General features: G+C 43.0%; 1 long non-coding RNA gene across 1 annotated transcript in view; it reads left to right on the top strand.

Annotated features, from left to right (window-relative positions):
• Positions 1-1554: 1554 nt before the first annotated feature.
• LOC140129016 (uncharacterized) overlaps positions 1555-27977 on the top strand; it is a 59525-nt gene continuing 33102 nt past the window's right edge. The window contains exon 1 of the long non-coding RNA XR_011855251.1: positions 1555-1636. This is a non-coding gene — a long non-coding RNA (uncharacterized lncRNA). The remainder of the gene's footprint in view (positions 1637-27977) is intronic.

Genomic DNA, 27977 nt, shown 5'->3' with positions numbered 1-27977 from the left:
GAAGTACAGAGCAGGGGCATGCATAAATAATCCAATGGCGGATTATCTAATCCCATCTGCAGCTCATATATTTGTTTTTATAAAGAATTTTCCACTTTTCAAGTCCCTGAGGCTAACAAATACATTTCCATCCCCTAGAGCAGTGATGGCAAACCTTTTCAAGACCGAGTGCCCAAATGACAACAAAAACCCACATATTTATTGCAAAGTGCCAACACAGCAATTTAAGCAGTAACTCTCTGTTCTACCACAAATTCAATAGAAGAAGACCATCATCAATAAACTGCACCTGCCCATACCTTCTCACTCTATCTACAGGCCGAAGAAGCCGAGCATGTGTTGCTTTGAAATAACACTTTGAGAGAGGCAGCTACATTGCCTGTGCCTGCAGGTGAATTCTTTAAGTCATGCCTGGTGAACTCAGTGCTGGGGAAATGTGGCCTGGGTGCCCACAAAGAGGGCCCTGAGTGCCACCTCTGGCACCCGTGCCATAGGTTCGCCAACACTGACCTAGAGTAAGGGTGATGGCACACGTGGCGTTTTGAACGCGTTTTTGGCCTGTCTTTAAGTAGTCTGTCAACAAACGTATGCGTTTTTGACCAGTTTGAATTAAGATAATTGGTCAAACCTGACAAAAACTGATGTTTTTAAAAAAAAAAAAAAAAACGCATCCGTTTTTAACGGACTGCTTAAAAACAGTCCAAAAGCTGGTTCAAAACACCACGTGTGCCATCACTCTAAAGGACAAGCATGTAAGGGGGCACGGTGGCTGAGTGAGTAGCACTTCTGCCCTGCAGCACTGGGGTCCTGGGTTCGAATACCACCCAGGTCAACATCTGCAAAGAGTTTGTATGTTCTTTCCGTGTTTGCGTGGGTTTCCTCCGGGTACTCCGGTTTCCTCCCACACTTCAAAAACATACTGGTAGGTTGTTTAGATTGTGAGCCCCATCGGGACAGGGACTGATTTGACATGCTTTGTGCAGCGCTGCGTAATCTGTGTGCGCTATATAAATAAAAGAATTATTATTATTAAGGGGGCAAACTGTGATGACAGGTTCCATTTAAAGGGATATCCCAGGATGCTAAAAATAAATGAATATAACAAAACTCAATGTCATTAGTCACAAAATGGAGCTTTAAATAGTTTGATTTTATGATTCACAAAATTTTTTTGCCTCTCTAAAGTAGGCTGAGTTATCACCAAGATGGCCGCCACTGAAAACGTCCCATGATCCTTTCGTTCTCAGTAACTCCTCCTCCCTCTTATGCTCTGCTCCCAGTGATGATCTAACAGACTGTCCTGCTCTGTTACCATAGTAATGATGTGTAACTGCCATCACCACAACACTGGCCATAGTGGATGCACTGCAACCAACCAACTACAGCCAAACATAGTGGTGATCACGTGACCTTCTTTCTCTCCTGTGTCTCAGTAGCATACAACTCTTTGTGCTTGCTTTAATAGATGTCACTCTGGTGATTCCAGCACAGGCAGATTTTTTTTTCATTGGACCATTCCTAGAATTTCCTATTTTATGTCGAATCTGCTTACCAATATAAACCTCCAAAGTCTTGTGAAAATGAGCTGAGAATAGCTGAAGAGAGACGAAGATTAGTCACTGCATGAGGCTGAAGGGTAAGCAGATGCCCATGTCATGGATTCTGTAGTACACGATGCAAGCAGATAAACAAGTCTCAGCTGTTACCACCAACTTTGAAAGCACAATGTGAAGTACAGCATTAAGATTAAAAAATAACTTGTACTAAATGCACTTTAAAAAAATATAAAGATTGCAAAGCTTTGTTATCAGAGCCTAGCACTAACACCCAGGGTTGAAAAAGGTCATTTTCCAGGAGTTTAACCCCTTATTTTGTAGTTGATACACGTCACTCTTTGCTTCGTTGATTTGTCAGGGTGCTCAAGTAGGTTACAGAACCATCGATAGATGGTGGTCAAACATGGGCCGCGGTGTATAAGTGGGTGCTAAGGGAGTGAGATCTCTCTGCCACCTATCGGCGCCCCACAGCTGCGATTACAGGATACCAATTGTTGTAGTAGTGCAGTGCATTATACAAGAGATTAACAATCGCACGTTAGTATTCACTTACAATGTAACATAAAAAAATGTAAAAATGTTTTTTTAATTAAAAAAACAATAGTCTTAGAAAAAAGTTTTAAAAATCCAAAATATGCAAAAAGTACACCCATTTTGTATTTATCGTGTACAGCAAAATGAAAAAATGAACGAAAATCAATGCCCAATCTGAGATCTTTTAATCATCCATCACACAAACAATAACATTAATCACAATAATATGTGTAATAAAATAGTCCCATATAGAACAGAAAATACCAGCAACAGTCCCCAGGATAAGTATGACTCCAGCTATGGCCGCAACGGCCACCATCAGGTAACAAAACACCCACACTTACATGCTGGTGTGAGCCCCCTCTGTCAGGATCTGTTCTCCTTTTAGGTTCTTAAGCCATTGTTTTTACTAATAAAAAGGTTTTAAAAAGTATCCAAATGAGCCTAAGGCCCCTTCCACACTAGCGTTTTTCACGTGCGAGTTCTGCGCGTGCTTTTGACGTGCAGAACTTGCATTGCACTCTGTCCCATTGTTTCCAATGGGTCTTTCCTCATTTGCGTTGTTTTGCACGCGCGTGCTTGCGTTTGTTTTGACGCGTGTCAAAATCGCAGCATGCTCTACTTTCGCGTTTTACGCGCGTTTTTCCCGCCCCATTCAAGTCTATGGAGACGCATCAAAAATGCATTGCACTCGCAAGCATTGCAAGTGCAATGCGAGTGCAATGCGTTTTAAATGGATGGGTTGCTAGGTGACATGAATAATTCCCCTGCTCGAGATCGAGCATTTAATTAAAAAAACACAGTGAAGAACAGGGAAGAATAGAATAAAAACAGTGAACACAGTGAACACAGGATCATTTAAGTGAAAAACACATTAAAAAAACACAGGGCTGTTCATCCCGCGCCAGTGACAGCACGCAGCCTTCTCTCTGCTGCACTGAAACACCGCGGTCCGGACACCTAGGGCAGCATAGATCCTGCCACAGAACCAGCAGGACCTCCTGCAGTGTTTGACCTGATGAAGACGACGTTACGGTTTTGAAACGCGGAGTCCTACTTTCTAATAAAACTAATAATATCACTTTGGATGTAGCGCGTCTAACTTTTCGACCCCGTCTTTTCCTTTTCCTCGTATAATTTTTTTAACTATTAATAAAAGTTAGAAAATAATAAAAGTTTTAGTACATTATTTTTTATCCTCAGACTGACACCTAACATAAAGGAGTTATTGGGGAAATTTTCTTTTTTTTTATTTTTCTTGACCATTTAGCCTCAGCAATGCTTTCTTTGTGTTTAATTTTTTTAACCATTTTCTTATTTCTCTATGTAAATATTGGGGTTTTTTTTTAACAAAATAATGTGTTCCCTAATATTTTACAGTTTACTACTATAACCAGGGCATGTCCCAGGAGGTCTGCCATATACATCTAGCTTATAGCTATTATTTAATTCCCAGATCCAATAGTGAAGCATTGCTTCAGGGTTATGTAGTCTGCAAAAGAGAAGATAGAAACAGTAATAAACAAATACAATAATACATTACTAATCTATCAACACGATAAGCAATAAATGTATGACTGCTTGGACCTACATTGCCAGGACTAGCACCAATCACTCAAATAATGGTCCCATTGCCTACCCTTAGTTTTCTCTAATGTGTCATCACAGTGATTAAATACTGAAAAAGGGCAGGGGCAAAGAACTTATACTTACTGCAATACCTATAATTTAGCAAAACTGAAACAAAAAGATGACAGTCATACAAAGTAGTGTTCTTTAGCACACAGCAAACTGCATATAATTGTGTATTTTTATACCCTGGTGTTATATCAGGTTTGCTGCTTTATGTCCCATGTAATATTACTGTTATTTTCCGCCTGACTTTTTATCCTGAAATTACACATCATACGTATAGCTATAATAAAACTGAAAAGCACTGAGTTCTTAAAATTCTGACTAATACTTGAAATGGCATTGTGGTAAAAGTTTATCTAATATTAGATGGTGCCAGTAATCTGAGTTCACAAGTGATCTGTGTTTCTTACACACTGCTCAGCTGTGCACGGGATCATTCATGAAAGACTGCTGTATTTACAGGGGCTTCTATTTTAAGGGAAAATAATGACAAGGCCTAAAATAACATTTTCATTCTTCAGACATTCGTTAGATGCTGTTTTAGCATTTAGGAATACGGATGGATTACTAATACTTGTTTACTATAGTTTCATATGATTCATGCCTGGGAAAACTGGAATCGGCTCCTTTTTCCATGGACAAATATCCACTTTTGCTTTTATTTTGTCTGAATGCAAAACATAAAATAAAACCTACAGATATACTGATATATATTAGCAGTGATCTTTATATATTTCATTTTTCAGAATGTGATATAAAACTACATATCTAAACAGTACGCTGAAGTCTTCAATCATTTTGTAGTTTTTTGTGTTGAATTTCCTTATTATGGATTTCTAATTCTATTATTAAGTTACATTATCAGCAAAACATTGGCTTTATTTTAGTAAACGGACATGTGAACAGTGTAAAGTTGTTCAGATACTCACAAGGTTCACTGTTAGCCCAAGTTAGCCCTAAGACAAACAACACATAAAAAAATAACAAAAAAAGAGTTTAAATATAAAAAGCTATCCACTTGTCCAATTAAATATACATTATTATTTAAAAAAAATTAAAAAATGAATTCAAAGCACAGCATATTTGGTATTACCATATTTACCTGGATTAGAAATCTGATTATATGTTAGCCCACATGTAAAATAAAAAATTTTGAGCACCTGGTATTCATACAAAACTTTAATATAGTACCAACAGAATTTGGTACAGCTCTTTTACTGGTACTATTCTTTGGGATAAAAAATGGGATAGATCCATAGTTGCCACGAATCATCACTAGATTCCCTAATAGATGCACACTATGAACTTGAAAAAAAATGTGGCATCATATGCAAGTCAAAATGGCGGACCTAGAGGACAGGTCCGCCATTTAATATTAAATTCAGAGGCATTTCAGAGCTGATTTCTCCAAATGAAATTCCGAAATACTTACAAGGGTTGATGTGCACCTTGGTTCCGAGCAGCTCCAACCAGGAGCTGGAGATAGATAGGGCCCACAGATTGCCCAGAACCAAACACCTGGATGAGGCCACAAGGCAGGATGTCCTTGCCAGGGTGCATTTTTTCACCACAAAAGAAAAAGTGATGTAGACAGTACACAAGACCAACCCTCTCCCATCTCCGTATCAAGAAATTTTGCTATTCATTGACTTGTCCACACCTACTCTGGGGGGTCGCATACAACTAGCGATAGCCACTTCCACGCTGAGAGATCATCAGATCCCATACAAATGGGGCTTCCCCACTCGGCTTTTGGTATCCAGGAATGGCAGAACCCAAGTCATCAACAATGTAGAAGAGGGCTGCAAACTCCTCAGCGCCTGGGGGATATCCAGAAATCCCGGCTTCATCTCGTGACAAGAAGGCCCCATATAGTGGAAAAGGAATGGCGCATAGCTCAGTCAAGAAAGAGCAAAGATACTTAAGGTGCTGACTGTTAGGGTTACAGGTACGGGGTTTGCTCACACGGTTCCCTCTCCAGTAGAGGCACCCGCTGATCTTATATCAGCTAGTCCGATGAACAGGACAATTTCTTTAACCCTACATCTAGAGCAAAACGAAATTACACTTCTCTCTCAGTTGATGCTTAGGCATCCTAGGTTTGGTTATTTTTTTTTTTCTTACATGTCTCTAAAAAGCTAGCCTTTTTCAGGTTGTGGTGGATCTTGTGGAGATCCAAAATACTACTCTTAAGCAGGTAATGGTCATATATTTTACACATATAGTAGCTGTTGATAGCATTTTATGCTTTGAGTGTATATGGTGTTAAAACTTATGTCTATGAACTGTAAGGGACTAAATATCCCTTTCAAGAGATCCAGGATGTGGGCAGAAGCTTGCTCATTAGCATGTGACATTGTTTTTATCTAAGAAACGCATGTGATAAAGAGGGATGCACATAGGGTCACAAATGTTTCTTTTCCTCATGTATATTGGTCAAACTACTCTAAAAAGAGTAGGGGAGTAATGTTGGCAATAAGAAATTTGGTTACCGTCCAAGAGATCAAATCAGTCATCGGTCATGGGCAGATATGTGGTATTAGTATGCCTAATTAACAATGCTCCTTCTACCCTAATCGGTGCTTACTCACCCAATCGTAGACAAGCTAAATTTGCCAGGAAAATTGTACATATAGCAAACAAACTCAGACAAGGGAATTTAATAATTGGGGGCGATTTTAATGCACCCTCATACCCGTATATGCAATCACACCCCACTCACAGGCAAACGTTAGAAGCCGAGTTGGTGGAGTTCTTCCAAAACAATGAGGACTCCCCTATTCACTCTAGCACCCTCTGGAATGCACACATAATGTTTGTCAGGTGTACAGGATTGGGGCACAGTCCAAGAGCAGCCCAAGCAGCCCAAACCATGGAGACGTTAAATGAGATTCGCAGAGTGGAGTCCCAAAATAAATCCGCTCCCTCACAAGCACTAGTAGAAACTCTCCGAAAATTGAGAAATAAACTTCGGTCCCTTCTCTTATGCTTATATGAGAGAAGTCTGCAAAAAACCAAAGCCTTATAAAGCCTTATATTATGTACAAGGGAACAAAGCTTCCCAATTGAAAACCCGACATTTGAAATAAAAAATTCCATACCTCAAGAACCCACATAAAGAAGGGAAACTTACACATCCTCTAAATATAGCTAACAGGTTTAGGGAATACCATGCCTTCCTCTATAATCTAAAGGATGACCCTTTCACTTTCCAACCTGAACCTCAGAAAAATCCAAGACTTCCTAATAGACCACAACCTAAAATGCCTGACTCCAACACAGACAGAACTTAATGCTCCCTTATCAGAGGTAGAGGTCCTATTGGCAAAAGCGACACCTGCTAACAAATTTCCATGTCCAGATGGACTAACCGGGGAATATTACAAAACCTTCTCTCATATAGTTACCCCACTCATGACGCAAATGTTTACTACGGCGATGTCCACAGGTCGTCTACCGGCAGAAAACCAACAAGCCTTAATAATAACATTACCCAATCCGGGTAAAACGCCAGATCAGCCCCAAATTTTTCTGCCAATTTTTCTACTTAAGCGGCCAGACTGATGAAATTTCTCCCTTCCCTAATTACAGCGGACCAAACAGGGTTTGTCAAAGGTAGACAAGAAGCAGACAATACCAGAAGAATTCTCAATTTAACACACCTCATTGAATCATGAAAGACGCCTTCCATTTTGCTGGCTTTAGATGTTGAGAATGTGTTCAACCGGATTCATTGGTTGTATGCCTTCTTGGCACTGCAGATTATGGGGATCAAGGGTAACATGTAGAGGCTATTAAAGCCCTATACTCCCAACCGTCCGCTAGGGTGTTCACCAATGGCACCTTATCGGAATAATTTTAAATCACGAATGGCACATGCCAGGGGTGCCCCCTGTCACCGCTAGTTTTTATTCTCTCCTTATAACCACTGGCAGAAATGCTAAGAAGTTACCCTGATATACAAGGCATAAAGGTGGGGGGCAGATCACATCTCATTTCCCTATACGCAGTTGATATCATACTCTCCTTGTCGAATCCAGAGATTTTTTTTAGAAAAAACGATGGAGGCTTTGTCCAAGTTTAGTAAGCTATCATATTATAAATAAATACGCAAAAATCGCAAGCTATGCCCCTGTTCATTCCAAAATCTTCATTGGAAAATTTAAAACATAGTTATCCGTTTGACTGGCAGATGGAACATCTCCAATATTTAGGAATTCAGGTCACAAGATCACATAACAAACTATACAAATATAATTACCTGACTCTACTTGCAAAAATAAAACAGGAAGCGGCACAAATCAAAAAATCTGAGGTGGCATGGATAGGGAGGATAGCCTCTTTTAAAATGCTGTTGTTACCTACAGTAGGCTACTGTATCTATTCCACACATTACCAATACTAGTACCTAACTGTTTCTTTATAGACACACACGCAATGGCCTCTCGATGTATATGGGGATGCCGCAAACCCAGAATTGCTAGAGCTATTGTGACCAAACACAAACACGGGGGAGGCATGGGAATGCCAGACATTAAGGCATACTATCAAGCCTCCATATTAGCCAGTGCAGCAAAGTGGGAATCTATGGACTCCTATACGCCTTGGATGCAGATAGAACAAAATTTTGCAGGAAATTACCATATCAAAGAGAGATTATTTTCCAGTAGCCTAACACCATACCAATGTCTCCACTAACCTCCACTGTCATACCATGCCGGAAGTAGCTACACTCCAAAGGGCCTCTTAGTACATTCAACATTACGGTTCTCCCTGTTGAATTAATTGACATAGCCTTAGGTGGATCATATATTAAGCATTGGAAGGAAAAGGGAGTATCTAAATTGTCAAAGCTTTGCGGGGACCACACAATAATCCCATTCTCAAGGGATTTTTTTTTATACTTAAGAGAAAAAGACCTTATCACTATGCTTCTGACACAAAAATGTAGATATGATGAAAGCCTCCTCGCAATTATAGTAGCTATAAAAGGGGCTGAAATGGAGGGAGGCATTAAAGGGAACACATAAATCCCTAAAGGGCAGTGTTCAGGTGGAAAATGCTCCAAAAATAATTTCCAGGGCATCCCCCCACTGCTGGAGAGGATGTGGGGGACGAGGCACTCTTGTCCACATAATATGGGTTTGCCCAAACATACAGCTCTTCTGCACCCAGGTCTATAACGTAATTGACAGACATTTTCCCAGGCATTGCACAAGAAACCAGCTCAAGTGCTATTACACCTGGAGTTACCCCACCTACCAGGGGACAATAAGATCCTACTATGTAAATTATTCAAAATGGCTAGGCTGCTAATAACTAGACATTGGAAAGAGACCAGTCCCCCCTCGTTGTTAGAGTATATATAGGAGGTAAACAGAGTGAAAAAATTCTAGCATATGGATGGCTCAGTTCCCAACCTATCTATCAAATTTGGGTTCCTTGGTCTAATCATCCCCTAAGCAAATAAACTATAGCGGAGTTAAGGAATTTCAGGTGAGGACTGGTTGGTATTTTTGGTATAACAGCTGTTTCCCATAGGACCCACAAAACAATAAATAGAGATGTATAATAGGATTCAGGTGAGATTCGTTATTTGGCTGTTTATCTTAAGTGTTAAAGTTACCTAACTTGCGTATAACATGTAGATAAGGCTCAGAACAATAGCTGTAGTCAATAAGCTTCTATATCCTGCTTTGGTGGGTGCAATACTCCCGCAACATGTCATGTTGCTGCACGTGTTACGTTTGTAAAACTTTTTTCTGAAAAACTTTAATAAAAATGAATGAAACAAAAAGAGACTTTCTGGCCACATTAAGGATGCTCTGTCTGCCCTGGACTTGCCGTCTACTTTAAGTGGTCTCATCTCACTGGCCACTAAGATAGATATCTGTTTTTCAAAGACCTGCCCAGTTTCAGGTCTGAGGAACCCATGCAAGTGGATAGATCCCGACTTTCCCCGCAAGAACGTTCCCAGCGACATCTGGAGAACCTCTGTATTTATTGTGCCTCTCCTGGACATCTTCTCAAAACATGTCCTGTTCATCCCCAGCATTCGGGAGAACGTGGCCACATAGGCTTAATGGGAGAAGCATCATCAGGTAAGAGGAAGGCTTCTCCAAGATTGAACAATCCAGGTTTCTGCTTTCCTGGATTCGGGCTCTACTGCGAACTTTTTGGACGCTGCCCTGGTCTCTCAGCATTACTTCCCAGTGGTTCATCTTGAGAAACCATTGTCCATTGCCTCGGTTAGTGGCCAGATTCTCTCCATGCCCATCTGGTTCCGCATGGAACCCCTGCTCCTGCAAGTTGGTGCCTTACATAAAGAGAGATTTTCTTTGTTTGTGCAACCCCAATGCACTTCTGCTCTCCTGCTGGGTCTCCCATGGTTGCAGCATCATGCCCTTGTGCTGGACTCGTCTTCTGGGGAGATTCTCCATTGGGGTTCGGATTTCAAGTCCTACCAGTCCCACTTATTGCAGGTCCTCAGTCGCCTAAGGACCAATCACCTTTATGCCAAACTTGAAAAGTGCCAATTTCACCAGCAGAGTCTTGCCAAGCTCTCTGCCATGCTATACAGCAGTTTCTGGGCTTTGCAAACTATTACAGACAGTTTATTCCCCATTTCTCATCTCTGGTAGCTCCGATGGTGGCGCTTATGAAGAAAAGTGCCAACTCCCGTGTCTTGTCTCCAGCAGCAGAGGAGGCCTTCACGAAATTAAAGACTGCCTTTTCCTCTGCATCAGTTCTTATCCGACCTGATATGGAAAAGCCTTTCCTTGTGAAAGTTGATGCCTCCTCCATGGGAGCTGGGGCGGTCCTTACCCAGAAAGGGCATAAGGGCCAAACTCCCACCTGCGGCTTATTCTCCAAAACTTTCTCTTCCATTGAGAAAAACTATTCTATTGGAGATTGTGAGCTCCTGGCTATCAAGCTTGCCTTGGAGGAATGGCACCATCCGCATTTACACAAACCACAAGAACCTTCAGTATCTTCAAATAGCTCAGCGATTGTACCCGCGTCAAGCCTGGTGGTCCCTCTTCTTTTCCTGCTTTGACTTTCAGATCCATTTTCATCCTGCCGAGAAAAACATCAAGGCTGATGCCTTGTCCTGTGCTTCCGATGTTATGGGGGGGGGACTCTGCTCCAAGACATATCATTCATCCAGAGAGACTTGTGTTGGTAGCGCCAGTGGACCGTCGGAAACTACCTCCCAGCAAGACTTATGTACGTTCTGGTCTTCGAAAGAGGATCCTGACCTGGGGACATTCTTCTCGTGTGGCTGGGCACCGTGGGATGCAGCGCTCTGTGGCCCTTATTTCCCGATTCTATTGGTGGCCGGACTTGGTCAAGGGCGTTCGGGATTTTGTGGATTCCTGTGTCTCTTGTGCTTGCAATAAGCCCTCAGGACAAAAACCTGTTATTCTTCTGTTGCCTTTTCTCATTCCGTGGTCTCATGTGGCTGAGTACTTCATCTGGCAATACCGTCATCTGGGTGGTGACTGACTGCTTTTCTAAGATGTCCCATTTTGTCCCTCTACCAGGTTTGCCTTCTGCTCCACGTCTTGCCAATCTCTTCTTCCAGCACGTCTTCTGGCTTCATGGCCTTTCTTGGCACATCATTTCGGATCAAGGTGTTCAGTTTGTGTCCTAGTTCTAGAGGTCTCTGTGTAACCAGCTGCAGGTGAAATTGGACTTTTCTTCCGCCCACAAGTGGAGAGGGTGAATCAGACTTTGGGTTGCTACCTCCGCCATTTGTGTCCGTCTGTCAGGGCTTCTCTTCTACCATGGGCAGAGTTCTATTACAATTCCCTGGACTCTACCTCTGCCGGTTCTGCTCCCTTCTCTATTAATTATGGACTTCATCCATGGCCTCCTTTTCCGTTACCCGTGTATGCTGATGTTCCTGATGTGGAGGACTTGGTACAGAATCTAAAAGCCATCTGGGAAAAAGTCTGTACTGAAAGAACAAAAGTAAGGACAGGCACTACCAATGTGGACTGGTAATCATATGTCCACGCATCCCAAGAAAACTGTATAAACCAAAGAAGAGACCAAAGTTGGATACGTACACAGGACTAAGCATAAAACATAAAGTTTATTTATATACCAATAATAAAACACAATCACCACAGGAAAACAATAAAATTAAAAACACTTAAAAAGTACACCCATCCTCTGTGTGCCCCCGCTCCGTCTGCAGAGCCGGACTTACCAGTCCCATCTCAGGCTCCCCATCGGACTGCCGTGCGTGTGCATCCCCGCCTCCTAGGGCGTGCGCACGCGCCGGCTGTTGCACATTTAGAGGTCCAGCACACCGCTGATTGGTGCTCTAGCTGAACTCCTCCACCTTATAATCCAGCACCTTCCTTCCTGCTCTGCTGGATCTTTGTGCCTACGCCTTAGAGAAAGCTCTCCTGTGATATCTGAGTATTCTTGTCCGTGTTGCTGTTCCGTGTTGTCTTGTTACTGTGTCCGTGTTGCTGTTCCTGTGCTCCTGTGTGTTCCCGTGCTTCTGTGTGTTCCCGTGCTCCTGCGTTCCTGTTCCTGTGTTCCATGTTCCTGTGTTCCCACTCCCATCTGCCTGGACCTCCCCTTGCTGGACTTGACTTTGCATCTCTGCCACCTGTCCTGACCCTGTACCTGAACCTGACCACGAGACCGTCTTCTGCTAAGGTACCTCGACCTCCGCTGCCACCGCGGGCTAGTCACACCCGTGGAACGACCTGATGGTACCCTGCCGCAGCAAGACCATCCCGCTTTGGCTCTGGTGAAGACTACAGTTATTGCAACTACAGATTACAGTATTTTTACATTCTTTGCAGATCTCCAGGGTGAATTTTTGTTGCCCCATTGCCAGTTTTACAAATACTTACAACTGCAACATGCAGTGAATTGGTTGTGTCATGTCCTCCTGCCATTGCGATTCTTGCTGGACAGGGGGCAACCTCAGGAATTACCTTTACAATGTATAGCTTTCTTTTGAATGAATACCTAAAACAATTTCCCCTTACCATTGAACAAAAAATCAATGATGTTGGTCGCTCTCAGTAGAATTCTAACCTAACTTTCCACTAGCAAGGCCCTGAGGACCTCTCAATTATATTTACTCCATAGAATGCATAGAACGCCTGCCTTTCTCCAGATGCAATCTAGAACCTGCAGATCATATTTACACATTCTGGAACTGTGTGCCTTTAGGTCTCTTCTGGTGGGCATGTAGGGCCTTATAAAACCCCCTACATAGTGTTAGAATAGGTAGAGTACATTCCTGGTGATGTTTATCCTAAGCTGGTTATTTAACGCACATTATACCAGGCAAGAAAGTTAATAGCTTCCAGATGGTTGAGTGCTCAATGGGGGGATATCTAGCTGAGTTTCTGGACAGACACCTGGTGTGTCCATGCAATACTCACTATTCTGCAGCCATATCCAATGCTATGCATATCATAATTTGCTCCAGAATCACCCCAGAACTTTCCGCCAGGTTCAGGCTCCCATTGGTGGAGGGTCGGGTTTATCTACCACCACCACAGACAGAACCCGCTGGACTGCAGCCTACCTCCAGAGGCATGCACTGAAACCTGCCCGGACTCCCGCTGGCATCTGCTGCCCTGCCCCACCTGGATATCACCTACCTCCCTCCACTCCCTGCAGGTACCACCATCGGTGCTGTAGCTGCCCCCCTTACTAGGAGGTGTCCACATGGCATTGATCTCCTGGAGGTTCATTGGCCAGACTTCTGTGCTCAAATGGGGATATATTTTTGACTTTTTGTGTATTTATGCTGTCTTTTATAAGGTCATTCTTTATGGCGAAATTTTGATATTAAGGCTGCAATATCTTCACATGTGATTAAGAATAAATGTTGTCCAAAAGAAGGATTTTGTTGTGTCACAACACTCACAAACCCTCTATTTTGTTTCAATAATACAACAGCAAATAAAATTGTATATATTTCCCCTTGTTCTAGCAGTCTTATTTTGTGTAAGGACCTTTTATGTGGTATAGTATCAAGTGCCTTATAAAAAGTCTAGATACACAACATCCACAGTGTCAGGGGGGTCACTGCTGCTCCCGTGACCCATGTCTCAGGTTCATCCATGCCCCTCTCTGTGCCCCTCTCCGTGCCCCGGCACCCCGCGGCAGTAACTTACCCATCACCACTCCAGACTCCTGTTTTTTGGGCCAGCGCGCTGTTGATTGGTGCTGGCCATTTCCTAGAATCCCTTATAAACCAGCCTCTCCCTGCACACCCTGCTGGATCTTTGTGCCTCACAGCCCTAGAAAAAGCTCGTTCCCATATCCTTTGCTATTAGTGTGTTTTCCCGTTGTGACCCCGGTTCTGTTCCCAACTACGCTCCTCTGCTGCCTGCCTTGACCTGTTGCTATGTCCCCGATTCTGATCCCGTGCTGCCCGTCCTGACCTCCTGCCTGTCCCCGACTATGATTCTGCAAGACATCTGTGTACTTCCCCTTGGCTGCCACCGCTGACAAACTCGCACCTGTGGAACAACCTGGTTTTGTCATGCTCCAACAAGTCCAACCCACTTTGCGGTGGGCTCTGGTGAAAACCGGGTGCCACTTATATTCTGTTCCCAGGCGCCGCGGTGGTCCAGTGAGCCCTGGAGCCTGACACACAGGTTCCTCCAGGTCCAGTCTAGAACTTACCTCCTCATAGAAGCTAATTCAATTGACAGGACCAATCTGTCATAAATCTTTGGAGGATTTGTTATAAGGTTCTTGCCAATAAGATACTCCAGGATAACATCCTTAAAAGCCCTTTAAAGAAGACTTGTCACTAGAATTTAAGCCCCAAGCCAACAGTCCCTGCTGGTAAAGGGTTAAAACTCCATATCACCTAAAATTAGCTGCCAGTGAAGCACTATACCTTTATACAGCTGTTTTTCTGATGTGCAAATTAGCATACTTTACTCTTTTATCCTGGATATAACTTTTGCTTTCTCCTAGGCTGCCAGTGAACCACATCCCCTTATTTTGACTGACAGCTCTGTGTCTCTTCAAATCTCAGGCCCTGCCCTCTTGTTGTTGATTGAAGGTCTCATTGTTAGGACATGCTACTATGGGACTCGTACTTAGAGACCCTTTGCCAATATTTAACCACAGACATATAACGCGTTGTTTAAATATCGGAAATATTGTGTCAAATCTTTTATATCGTGCTTTGTGTTACATTCATGTCATGTAACCAGAGTGATGTCATCTAAGGTTCTTTTCCCGCTAAAATTTGTCATATGTACCCAATATATGTATCTGATAAAATTAAATCATATCATGACTCCATGAGGGATGGAGAGAGCTAGAAGTCCATGGAGGCATGCTGTGATTTCATGTGATCAGATGAGATTCATGGTGCAGAAATTCGAAATTTTAGGGGGAAAAGACCTTAGATGATATCCCCTAGGTCATATGACATGAAATGTGAAAAGTGAGGAGGCAAAATGCATGGGGATGAGTAGATAGGAGGAGCCAAGCAGGACATGTTGTCTTTGATGCCAGGTAATATAACTACATAAAGTTTATTTTATGGGGATGTGAGGGAAACAATTTTTAACTAAAAGAAGGATGGCATTTAGTTAGTAGGGCAGTAAACAATCACAAGGAATTAACAGGATACCTGGAGCTTACTAAAATCTAAGTCTATAGCAGGCAAAGTACTGAGAATGGGCAGATATTTTATGTGATGTCAGAGACCCAGCCCCAGTGAGTGCTTAGACCATAACAAAAGAAGACAGAACAGCTCTGTGGGCTCATAATGTGTTCAGTCCCCTATAGTGCTGGGTCCCACCCCGGTATCCTTTATAGTGCAGGTTGTCACCCAGCAGTGTCTAAGACTCTAAGTTGGACCCGGCACGATAGGGGGCTCTGGTGACGTACGTCTGCGCATGTGACTGCCATCAGTATATCTAAGGAAATCTACCATTTGATTTCATGCATTATAAACCAAACAAACTTTGATAATGATGTAGCTACACTGATGCAGGCACATATCTTGTTTAACCCCTTAGCGACCTGGCCCTTTTTTATTTTTACATTTCCATTTTTCCCTCCCCACCATCAAAAATCTTTTTACATTTTTTTTATATTTTTCGAGCTGTGTGGTGGCTTGTTTTCTGCAGACCAAATTGCACTTCATAGTGACGGCATTTAATACTTCATGCCATGTACCGGGAAGTGGGAAAAAATTCCAAATGCAGTAAAATTGGTGAAAAAAACACATTTGCATTTTCTTGTGGGCTTGTATTTTACGGCTTTCACTGTGCGCCCTAAATGACAAGTCTCCTTATTTTCTGTTCCTGGGTTAAACACAGTGAAAAAACGTTATCTCCGGACATGGCGATACCTAATGTGTTTATGATTTTTACTGTTTATTTATATTTATATGACTTCTAGGGAAAGGGGGTGGATTTGAATTCTTAGGTTTTTTTTAATGTAATCTTTTAAAACTTTTCTGACATTTTATTTTTATTTTTTTTTTCAGATCCCCCTAGGGTTCTTTAACCCTAGGTTGTCTGATTGATCTTACCATATACTATGGTATGGCAGTATATGGGGATTTTTTCTCCTCATTCATTACAATGTGTGAATTGCACTTGTAATGAATAGGTTAAAATGAGACAGCCTCGGGTCTTCTCAATTTATATTGCATCCTCTATAAAAAATTTATATTGCATCCTCTATACACTCTTTCCACAATTGTTTAGCTGTAATTAACACTTAATACTCTATTTATCTCATCATGCATGCCATCAGTATCTCCTTTTCAGCTGTATTATACTTCAGTTCACTTCAGTTGTATATTACTCAGATGCCTTACTATCTACCCCTATTCCATGTTATATACTGCCTGCTATCATGTACATGGCCACTCTGTATACTATGTATATAATTTTATACTTGCTCTAACTACAATTACATTTGTATTAATTTATTCACATGTGTTAATATTCATAAGTGTTTACTATTTTTATATTTATTTTATTATTTTATCAGTCTTTGGTCTGACGAAGGGGTCTCCCCGAAACGCGTTACCACTGGATTTTTATGTTTACCAATAAATATTGTGTACTCCGTTACATTTGAGGATTTCATCTCATTTTGGTTACAAGCGCACCCACCTGGCTCTCTTCTCCTTTTTTGCTTTTCTGTATCATTCAGAAGACCCAAGGCTGTCATGGCGATGACGTCACTTGGAGCTACGAACCACACCAAGACGGCTGCGGCAGCTTTTCTAGCGCTGATGGACGGGTGTTACCGATAAGTATTTGCTGCAATATGTAGCAAAGACTTACCGGCTACGGAGAGGGCTCAGCCCGTGAGCCCTCTCTAAGCACCTGTAGCCGACACGCGCCGTAATAGTTGGGAAGGGGTTAATCCCTGAGCTGAGAGGATTTGCTGAAAAAACAATAACATTCAGGAACTTGGGAAAGCTGAATTGCTTCAGCCTGCAGTTGATGAACACATTCCAAGGAGCTTCCTGAACTGTCCAGACAGGACTAATCAACCTTACTTATGCAAAGCTGCTGGGGGCATTGTGCAGTGATTGATTACTTCTGCCTGTCAAGCACAATACAGTGATTACATCATTCCCAGGTGCTGTGCATACTTAATGTGAGAGGAGAAGTACCGGAGCCTCGAAAGGAAGTGACAGAGCTTCATTATCATAATTTTATAATATTTTTTTCAGCAAAATCACTCAGCACAGGGATACTCTTTTGCATCAGTATACCTACAGCAGCCTTAAGGTATGTTTAGTTCATAATGTATGAAATCAAATGGTGGATTTCCTTTCAGCTCCATGAAGAACATATCCACACTGTGCCTATAAAAAATAAGGTGGTGCAATAGTCCTAATGAATACTTCTGACTATATCAAGGAATCAACTAATTGATATTACCAAAAAGTTTTCAAATGATGTCCAACACAAGGTCAACCATCTCATCCCAGAGCCAGGCTGTTTCTATATGCTCCCCAAGATCCACAAAGATGGCAATCCAGGAAAGCCTATTATTTCTGGCATTGGCACCTTGACGGAAAGCATCTCAGGTTGCATCTTAGACGTACTCCTAGCTACATCCAGGCCACTACTGACTTTAAATAAACTCAAGATTGTAGGTCTTCCTAAACTACCTTATGGTACAATTCTGGCCACCATGGATGTGGAATCTTTATACACTAACATTCCCCACAAAGATGGAATAGCAGCATGTTGGGCACACATGGAGAAGCACAACCTACCAACAGAACTGGTCACAGAACTCATACAATTTGTGCTTACCCACAACTATTTGTCATTTGGAGAGGATCTGTACCTACAGTGTATGGGAACATCAATGGGTTCAAGTTGTGCACCACAGTATGCCAATCTTTTTATGGCTGAACTAGAAAGTGCTTACTTATCCACATGCACCACAAAACCTGATCTACCTCTGTTATATGTTGTTTACAACAACTTTCACCTCACCATCAATCTGAAACTAAGCTATTCAGCTAAGGAGATACAATTTCTGGATACCACAATACAAATTAAAGACAACGGCATAGCCGCAACATTATTCTATAAACCAACAGACAAAACAGACTACCTGAAATACCAGCTTCCACCACCAAACATACCAGACAATCTATCATATACAGCCAGGCCATACGCTACAATCGTATCTGTTCAGACAAGACAGACCTGAACTGGTCTGAATTTCTCCAGTTGGGCTGCAGAACAAATGTGACTGACAACCAAAGAAGAAAAGCAGCAGCCATCAACAGAGACCATTTACTCACATATAAAGAGACCAGGAGGCCAGAGTACCCCTAGTAGTCACTTAGAGCCCACAACGGGAGATCCTACAAAATATTGCCAACGAACTCCAACCGATTCTACATTAAGATAAAGACTAAAAGAAATATTCCCAGTCCCTACTCTACTGTCCTTTAGGCAGCCACCAAACCTGAAACAACTGGTTATCAGGAGTGCCCTGAGACCCCATCAGAAAATGGTACCTCACCCTGCCTACAAAGCAGGTGTAAAACATTTGCATGGATGACCATGTACCTGTACCTCACTCACAGCTGGTACATAAGATCAAGGGGACCTTTTCTTGCAGGTCTTCTAATGTGTCCAACCACAGGACTTTATGTTGGGGAAACATGCCAGAGACTTCATCAGCGCATGAACTCGCACCGATCTGATATTAAAAATGAAAGGAAAGATCTCCCAGTAGCTGCACATTTCTCCAGAGAGGACCACACTATGAAATATTTGCAGATTACTATTTTAATGGGACATTTTAAGACACAGGGGGAAAGGAAAGAATGGGAGTATAAATTAATGAGGAGATTCAACACCTTACAAAGTGGTCTTAACATTCATGCCAGCTTCATGACCTCCTACTTCTTACTTGGAGGTCATGCCTTACAGGTTCTTAGTATGTTTATTGCCGTCCTGATGTAAATAAGATGTCCCCGTATTTATCAATTTGTTGTTTTAAAGGTTTTTTTTTTTTTTATATCCTTTGATGATCACTGCTATGCTATGAATTTTCTGTTTCGTGCACCAAATATACAAGTATCATAATCCTTACAGTCAGAACCCAACTTGTACAATAGAGTAGATGTAGACAAAGGCTCTAAAGCATTTCCACCATCCTCCACTACCCCCAAGTCTTTTTCAGATGCAGTTTTACCAAGTAATAGACTGTTCAGAACATAATTGTAGTTTTTGTTTCCATTGCCCACGTGCATAACCTTACATTTATCTAAATTAAACCTCACAAGCCACCCATTCCACCAGCTTCCATAAATCCCTCTGTAATATTATAATATCAGCTTCAATATTAATGTCACGGGTACACCCACAATCCTCGGTACGGATCGCGGGTGCACCCGTGCCTGCTGCCGCGTTCCCTGCTTCCCCTGCCCTCACTTGCCTCTCTCTTGGCTCCGGTCTGTACTCTGGCTTCTGGCGTGTAGGCCGCATGCTTCTTCCCTGCAGTTGCGTGCTCCCGCCACTGGGGCGCGTGCAGACTTCTCCCAGCCTTAAAGGGCCAGCGTCCTCCTTATTGGCTCTGGCATTCCCGGCTCAGCTATATAGCCTGGCAACTCCCAGCATCCCCTGCTGGATCTTCAGGTCATTCTATTGGAGTGAAAGCCTTCCTGAGCGTTTCCAGACGCCTCTGTGTTCCTCTGCTGTTCCCGTGTTCCTCTGCTGTTCCAATGTTCCTCTGCTGTTCCCGTGTTCCAATCCTGTGCTGGTCCTGTATTCCTGTGCTGGTTCTGTATTCCTGTGCTTGTTCTGTATTCCTGTGGCGGTCCTGTATTCCTGTGGCGGTCCTGTATTCCTGTGGCGGTCCTGTAATCCTGTGGTGGTCCTGTAATCCTGTGGCGGTCCTACAATCCTGTGGCGGTCCTGCAATCCTGTGGTGGTCCTGAAATTCTGTGGCGATCCTGTAATCCTGTGGCGGTCCTGTAATCCTGTGGCGGTCCGGTATTCTAGTGGTCTTCCGAGGTCCTGCCAGCCGTCCTTCCGAGGTCCTGCCAGCCATCCTTCCGAGGTCCTGCCTTCCCGGGGTCCTGCCATCCTGAGGTCCTACCTTCCTGAGGTCCTGCCTTCCCGAGGTCCTGCCTTCCCGTGGTCATGCCTTCTCGTGGTCCTGCCTGCTCTGTGTCACTGCCTTGGCTGCCACCACGGGCCTAGTCGCACCCGTGGAGTGACCTGGTGGCTCCCCGTGTTCTGGCAAAGACCAGGAGTCCACTTAGACTCCGCTCCCGGGTTGCGGCTGGCATCTTTATCTCCCGCGGTGGTCCAGGGAGTCCACAAGACTTTAGTCCTAAGGGACTATTCCTATAGATTGTGACAATTAATTACTTTACACAGCTTTATATCATCTGAAAATACTGTAACTTGACTGTGTAAACCCTCTTTAAGGTCATTAATAAAAAATATTAAAAAGAAGGTGGTGCAATACTGACCCCTGTGGCACCCCACTGGTAACAGCAAACAAATCTGAGAATGTGCCATTGATGATGACCCTCTGTTTTCTATCACTAAGCAATTTACCCAGCAAGCAATTACTTACCCAAATACACAGATATTCCCCTAGTCCCAGCAGTCTCATTTTATGTACCAACCTTTTATGTGGTACAATATCAAATGCCTTGGAAAAGTCCAGATACAAAACATCTACAGCCTCTCTCAGGTCCAGTCTAAAACTTACCTCCTCAGATTAGTCTGACAGGACAGATCCTTCATAAACCCATGCTGCTCCTGGGTTATAAGGTTATGTACAGTGAGATACTCCAGGATAGCATCTCTAACAAACACCTCAAATATTTTCCCCACAACTGAAGTTAAACTCACAGATCTGTAGTCCTTGATGAATCTTATAATATTAGAAATATGCAGGCACATGCAGTCCCTGAGGGTGTATGCCACCTGGACCCGTGATTTATCTATTTTAGTAATATAATAATAGAAAAGTGGAGTGGCACTCAACAGGATTAAAAGCAGGAACAATCTTTACTGCAGGAATATATCCCGGACAGGGGGGATGCACGCCACGACAAGGCAAAGGACCATTTCGCGCACAAAGCGCTTTCTCAACCCCCTGGGTCCGGTAGATGCGCTCTCCAGTAAGATCCGGCCATGGATTCCGCCGAGGATCTGGCAGATCTTCCCACCATCGTGGCACAGTAGACCCAGCAATTTGTCAGCAACTCAGACAAGTCCCCGCTATGCTACAGCAGCTATTGTCATCCCAGTGGCAGCAGCAGCATCATCCAATTCCTGCTGTACCCTCCGCTACTGTGGTCGCATTATCTTCTGCAGAACCCAAACTGCATCTATCTATGCCATCTAAATATGATGAGGATCCCAAGTTGTGCAGGGGATTTATCACTCAGTGCTCCCTGCACATTGAACTCAAACCTACGCAGTTCGTCACAGAACAGTCTAAGGTGGCTTTCATCATCAGACTCCTCTCCGGGAAGGCCCTGGCATGGGCTACTCCACTCTGAGACAGGAAAGACCCAGCCATGGCTAATATCACCACCTTCTTTGCCGAATTCCAGTCCGTCTTTAAGGAACCAGCCCAGGCTTCTTCTGCTGAGAGCACCCTGCTGAACGTGCGTCAAGGGGACTCATCTGTCGGTGACTATTCGGTTGAGTTCCGTACCCTGGCTTCTGAGCTTGCCTGGAACAAAGCCGCCCTGGTCGCAACAAGAAAGGGATTTTCTGGTCAGATCAAAGATGCCCTGTCTGCACAGGACCTTCCGTCTAATCTCTCTGAGCACAATGAGGAGTGACGTCTGGAACAACCGCAAGTCAGGGCCCCGTCGTCTCAGCCATCTTCCATGCCTGTTGCCTGCCTCTATTGTGCCAGCCCAGAACATTTTCTTTCATCTTATCCAGTCCGTTCACAGCGTCCGGGAAAACGGCCGCACCTAGGGTTCTTGAGAGAAGCATCCCTAGGTGAGAGCCAAGCTTCTCCTCGTCTGAATGTCCCTGCTCTTCTCAGTTTTGGAATAGGCAACCCGCGTCAAGTCTCAGTCTTCTTGGACTCTGGCTCTGCAGGGAATTTCGTGGATGCTGCCTTGGTCTCCCAGAATCACTTTCCTGTGGTTCGCCTAGAGAAGCCGCTGGTTATCAGTGGACATATTTACCATGGCCCGGTCCAGTATTGTACTGAGCCCCTGGTGCTGCAAATTGGGGCGTTTCACAAGGAGAGACTGTTGTTTTATGTGCTCTCCCACTTTTGGGCCTCCCGTGGTTGCAGCAACACGCTCCAGTTCTCGACTGGCAGACTGGGGAAATCCTTCGCTGGGGACCAGAGTGCCATTCCCGCTGTATCACGGCTCTTCACCCGGTGTCCATAAGGTCTTCTGTAGACTCTCCCAAGCAGCTGGCAGGCCTTCCCGCTGCTTATAAGGATTTTGCAGATTCTCTGAGAAGCAAGGAGAGATTCTGCCAACGCACTGATGACTGTCCCATAGACCTGCTGCCGGGTAAATCTCCTCCACGAGGTCAGGTATACCCATTATCTGTGCCTGAGACAGATAATGATGTCAGCCTCCATCAAGGAGAATTTGCAGAAGGGATTCATCTGCAAGTCTTCTTCTCCTGCTGGTGCTGGATTCTTTTTTGTGGCCAAGAAGGATGATTCCCTCCGTCCCTGCATCGACTACCGTGGCCTCAATGAAGTAACAGTTAAAAACTGCTACCCTTTGCCTCTCGTCACTGAACTTTTTGAACGCTTACGGGGTGCCAAGGTTTTCACCAAGCTGGAAGGGGCATATAACCTCATCCGCATCTGTGAAGGCAATGAGTGGAAGACGGCCTTCAATACTCGTGACGGGCATTTTGAGTATTTGGTAATGCCCTTTGGACTCTGCAATGCCCCAGCGGTGTTCCAAGAATTCGTCAACGATATCTTCAAAGACTTGCTCTACATTTGTGTCGTTGTCTACTTGGACGATATTCTGGTGTTTTCTCCCGACCTAGAATCTCTTCTGATCCACGTACAGCAAGTTCTCAGGCTCCTAACGGCCAAACACTTATATGCCAAGCTCAAGAAATGCCAATTTCATCAGAGCAGTCTTCCATTCCTGGGAAACATCATTTCTGACAAAGGACTACAGATGGATTCTGCCAAGTTGTCTGCCGTACATCAGTGGCCTCGCCCAGTGGGACTACGTGCCATACAGAGATTTCTTGGCTTCACCAATTATTACCGGAAAGTTGTTCCACATTTCTCCTTTCTTGTATCTTCCATCGTGGCGCTGACTAAGAAGAATGCCAATTTTAGACTCTGGCCACCGGCAGCTGTAGAAGCCTTCACAAAGCTGAAGTCTGCCTTTGCATCTGCGCCTGTTCTCACATGGCCTGATATGGAGAAGCCATTCCAGTTGGAGGTTGACACCTCAACCGTTGGTGCTGGGGCCGTTCTCACCCAGAAAGGGCCCAAACGTCAAACCCTCACCTGCGGCTTCTTCTCAAGGACCTTCTCAGCTGCCGAGAGAACTTATTCCATTGGTGATCGGGAACTTCTGGCATAAAGCTTGTTTTGGAGGAATGGCGCTATCTTCTGGAAGGAGATTATCATCCGATCTATATCTACACTGACCACAAGAATCTCCTATATCTCCAGACTGCTCAGCATCTCAATCCTCGTCAGGCTCGCTGGTCCCTCTTTTTCTTGCGGTTCAACTTCATGATTCACTTCCGTCCAGCCGAGAAGAACTGGAACTTTACCTATTTAGAAAAAGTGATAAAAAGGGTAACTACAGTTGACTATGTGTGGTAAATTGGCAATAGACCAATTTCACTGGACGCTGGATTCAAACTCTGTCACCAACTAAGTCAGAATTCCTTGCCAAAGTGAATGCACTGTTATTAAAAGAGCCACCAGTGTACCAGAAAAGAAAGAATCCTGGAAAATTCTAAAAATTGTGGGGATTTTGGCTTGATTCACCGGGCTTGGTTTCTCAGACGTTACTGAGGGATAAGATAGTGCTGGGAGGAATGAGAGTTGGGGGTGTGAATAGTGGTGAATATTTGAGAAGGATGATTGAGAGCGAGGGCATTAGTGATGTATTTGTGGACTGCCTGTTATATTCAGACAAGGTTTATTCTAGTTCTGGGTATACTTAAGGTGCTATTCAGGTCCGAACCAGAAGGTGGATGGGGGGAAAATGGCCTTTGTATACGTGTTACGCTCTGTCTTAAAATGAAAAACTGCAATAAAGATCAATCTGATTTTTTTTTAAAAACTGTATCTACTCCATAGAACCTGTAGGGCTGACCCATAGAATAAATGTAACATGTTTATTAGGCTATACGTTGAACACCACCAAAAAAAAAAATCAATTACAAAATAAGTAAATAAATTTTCATCAATAAGGTAAACCCATCCCAAAATAGTACCACTGAAAAATGCATCTGATCCTGCAAAAAATAAGCCTTCACATAGCTTACTAAAAACTATTTCTTAATTTGGAGACTACGTGGGATCTCACGTCAGATACCTGCCACCTGCTTTTGTGCCAAACACAAAGTATATTCACAGTGTTCAAGCAGGGTTTTACAGGGGGACATTTTTTGGCATTATCAGGTGCCACTGTCTCCCTGGCGTTTGTGTAACTGGGAATCAGTTGGGCTCTATTCCCTTTTTAATTGATTTTATATTGTTCTATCCGAGTAGTGTAGTATTTTGTGTACATGAATATTTCATCAATAAAGATTTGGCTTTTTTTGACACATGGATTCCATGTCTTTAGGAGGAGCAGGGAGGTGGGTTTGAATAATGAGGAGAACTAGCGTTTACCTCAGGAGATGAGGACTCAGCTCATTTGCCCAAACGCCCCAGGGACTCGTACATACATATTTGCATTATGCATTACTGTTTCTGGAGGAACCTGCCCACTTCTTAATAAAAAGGCCCTCTGGTGACAGGTTTCCTTTAAAGAAAACATACAGTGCAATATGGTTTAATAAATAACATCACATTAATAATATTGGCAATACATTACAGTAACACAGTAAAAATAACAAAATTAAGTACAAAAAAGGTCAAGTAAAATGAAAAGAATGGAGTTAATTGGTAAGTCAAGAGGATAGGGGACCTCAATTGTCATCCCATAGGTAACATAGTGGTGATTATACCCAGATGTGACCACCAGGGCCCCCATATCTTATCAAACTTATGCAGAGTATGAGAAACCAGTTCATTGGTCATTATTTATGTCAATAATCCATCCCAAAGGAATGTAAGGTTTATCCTGTGAAACAGTGACAGTGATTTCAGCAAATTTTTTAAAATGCAATTTTATGAAGTGACCTTAGGAACCGACTTCATTTTGGCTCCCAATAGGGCTACCTCCAGGTTAGGGGAAAACCAGAGCCCCATGACATTGTTGATAAGTGCATATATCTGTCTCCAAAAGTGCTGTACCAAAGGGCACTCTCACCAAAGTGCAGGGGCAGCGCAGTGTCTTAAATTACTTGGATTAACTTCAATAAGGGAAGTATTGGCTAGTCTTTGGAGTTTTTTCCATTTGATTTCCATTTTTCACCCTGTAATTTTTAAATAATGTCTTCTTGTCTGTGTTTAAAATTTGCATACCACTTACTTTTCGTTTGACAGTTGATGACATCAAGTCTACCCATCATGGTAGCAAATTCAAATTCCAGCCATCTAAATATCATACATTTCTTTGGGGCACATGTATTATTTGTTTTCTTTTGCCACTTTTTAACTCCTTAAGGACGCAGCCTGTTTAAGTTAAGGCTCAGTCCTTTTTTTTAAAAAAATTAGACCAGTGTGTTTTCATGTGGTAATAACTTTTCAACACTTTAAGATATGCCTGTGATTTTGAGATTGTTTTCTCGTGAGACATTGTAGTTTATATTAGTAGAATCATTTTGGTGATCATTTTGGTTTCTTCTTTGGGGGGTAAAAATTCAATAATTTAGGAAAAATTTGAAAAAAATTCCAATTTTCAAAGTTTCAAATGTTCTACTTTTTAGACAAAAAGTCATACCACAATTTTTTTTGTAGAAACCTTTTGCCATTGGTCTTCTTTTTGTTTCCATTTTTTTACAGATTTGAGAAGGTTTTAATTTTTAGTAGCAACTTCTTAGATTTTTAAGAGAATGAAAAAAATGCTAAATTGAAGTGCCCTATAAAGGCTTATATACTATATACTATATACAAGTAGCACCATTTTATGAACCTAACATCTCAAACTATTTAAATCAGTATTTGAGAAGTCTGTTAACCCTTTAATTCTTTCTCTGGAAGCAAACAAAAATGGATTGAACATTTTGAAATTTCTATTTTTGAATAAGATTATTCTCATTTAGCCCTAAAATGGACACATTCAGAAGGAATTTGAGGTAAATATACATCCCAAAATGTTTGCCCTGCTTCTTCTGAGTACAGCAATACCAGACATGTGGATGTCAACTGCTATTTCGTCGCACAGCAATGTCCAGAACTTAATTAGTGCTATTGTATTTTTGGCAAGCCAATTTGGCTACAAATGTTTTGTAGTGCCACAGTGTAATTGAAGAGCCCCTGAAGTAACAGTACAAAAGAAAACCCCCAAAGATGTCACCATTTAGGAAACTAGACCCCTAAAAGAATTTATCTAGGGCTGTAGTGAGCATTTTAACCCCCAACATGCTGGTGAAAATCTAATGCAAAGTAAATAGCACATAGCAAAAATTGTGTTTTTATCTCAAAAATGACATTTTAGTGCCTAATATATTGGGGCAGATTTACTTACCCGGTCCATTCGCGATCCAGCGGCGCGTTCTCTGCGGTGGATTCGGGTCCGGCTGGGATTCATTAAGGCAGTTCCTCCGACGTCCACCAGGTGGCGCTGCTGCGCTGAAGAGCATCGGAACGCACTCAAGTTCACCGGCCTATTCCTGGTGAAGGTACGTGCAAGCTCCGCGACACTTTTTTTTAAAAAATGCAGTGGTTTTTCCGAATCCGTCAGGTTTTCTTCGGCCATGCCCCCGATTTCCGTCGCGTGCATGCCAGCGCTGATGCGCCACAATCCGATCGCGTGCGCCAAAAACCCGGGGCAATACAGGGAAAATCGGCGCAAATCGCAAATATTCGGGTAACACGTCGGGAAAACGTGAATTGGGTCCTTAGTAAATGACCCTCATTGTGCCCAACTCATGCCACTTTAGACAAACACTCCAAGAATCATTCTGCGGGTTGTCCCGAATACGGCAATACCGCGCATGTGCCAATAATTGATAGGCTGGGCACACAGCAGGGCTGAGAAGGGAAGGAGCGAAATTTTGCATTTAGAGCTCCGTTTTCAAACGTTTGGATTTGGAGTGTCATGTCATGTTCGCAGGGCCCGTGAGGTTCCAGTGCAATAGAAACCTCCAAGAAATTATTAACCCTCACCATCCTGGTCAAAATCTAATACAAAGTAAATGGTGCATAGCAAAAATTGTGTTTTTATCTCAAAAATGTCATTTTAGTGCCTAATACATTGTGCCCAACTCATTCTGCAGGTTTTCACGAGTACGGCAATACCAGGCATGTGCCAATAATTGATAGGCTGGGCACACAGCAGGGCTGAGAAGGGAAGGAGCAAAATCTTTCTTTTGGGGGCACCCTTGTCACTAGACTGGTTTTGGGGTGCCCCTGAGGTACCAGTGCAATAGAAACCCCCAGGTAGTGACCCCATTTTAGGAAAGGGCACCCCTCAAAGAA

The sequence above is a fragment of the Engystomops pustulosus genome, chromosome 4 (genome assembly GCF_040894005.1).
Source record: "Engystomops pustulosus chromosome 4, aEngPut4.maternal, whole genome shotgun sequence".
Lineage (NCBI taxonomy): Eukaryota > Metazoa > Chordata > Amphibia > Anura > Leptodactylidae > Engystomops > Engystomops pustulosus.
Note: the sequence above shows the minus strand (reverse complement) of the source record. Positions and strands in the feature narration are given on the sequence as shown.